Raw genomic sequence first — 1,334 nt, forward strand, 5'->3', positions numbered from 1 at the left:
CGCAGCGCCAGCCAATCACAGACTCGCTTGGGTTTGATCCAGCCAATGGGACGCTCCGGAGCGCTCTGCCTTTGCGCAACCGCTAGGCCACACAGTAACGCGCCGCGATTGGACGGCGGGGACTAACGTCAGGCAGCCAATTGGCAGGGAAGGCTGCCATTAACTAACGAACCGGTAGCGGATTGGCGGCCTTTGGACGACGCCGACCATTAAAGGGTCTAGAAATCGTTCACGTGCATACAACCCCTCACCCCTGGGGTCTTTTCGGGACCCAGACTCCTGTTGCTGTCCTGTAATTAGGCTGCGCAGCCAGGTATGAACCTGACTTCTTGATCCCCCTTATCTTCACTTCCCAGTGGTGAGATTACTCGAATGAGTGCACCTCATGCCCGGCAGTGATTGGACCTCTGTCAAACCCTTGGTCCTTCAGGCACACGCCCAATAGGGATCACTTCTTCCGAAAAAGGCTGAGACCTTGACATTTTTGTCTCCCTCAAGCCTAAAGTCTTTTCCCCTCACCCTGTTAACTTAAATTTCTTCTGTTTGGGTCTCAAGATCTTTTAAAAAGCCTAGGAAGGTAGGTGAACCTAAGGTTGCAGGTTGGAGCAGACACCCTATTTATTGGTAAATGTGGGTTCAGGTGGTGCAAGCCAGTAATTCCTTGTAAGTGGAGAGGAGACCTGCAGGTCAGGAGTTGAGGGCCTTCTCTAGGCTAGCCGGGCTATGAGACTCAAGGAAATAAAAACATCTTTAATCCCAACACTCAAAAGGCAAAGGCAGGTGGATATCTGAGTTCGGTGTCAGCCAGGGTTACACACAGAGACCCTCAAATACCACCCCCTTCCCAACTGTAATCCATATCATGTTTCTTCAGTAGGTTTGCCTTGCTTCTTCTGCAGGTCGGTATGTTAGCCTGTTACATTGGATAATAAAGTGCAAATGCATTTTTTCCTTTGGTAGGTCATCAAACCCCCATGGGGCTTGCTGTTACATTGTGCAACATTCCTAAGTTGGAACAAGGACAAGGGGGACTGGCAAAGAACAGTTTTCGACAGGCAGTGGTAGTGTACACTTTTGATCTCAGCACTTGGGAGGCAGAGGCAGGCAGATCTCTGAGTTCTAGACCAGCCTGGCCTACAGAGCTAGCTCCAGAACAGCTAGAGATGCTACACAGAGAAACCCTGCCTCCAAAAACAAATAACAACAAAAATCCCCAAAAGTTTTCCTAGTGAGATGTGGGTGGGCAGGTAGGTGGGCCTTTTCTGAGGTGCCTATTACTTCCGGCCTTGTTCCATCAGCCCCCACAAGGCAGGCATCACAGCAGACTCACCATC

Source organism: Phodopus roborovskii, unplaced genomic scaffold, assembly GCF_943737965.1.
Source record: "Phodopus roborovskii unplaced genomic scaffold, PHOROB, whole genome shotgun sequence".
NCBI lineage: Eukaryota > Metazoa > Chordata > Mammalia > Rodentia > Cricetidae > Phodopus > Phodopus roborovskii.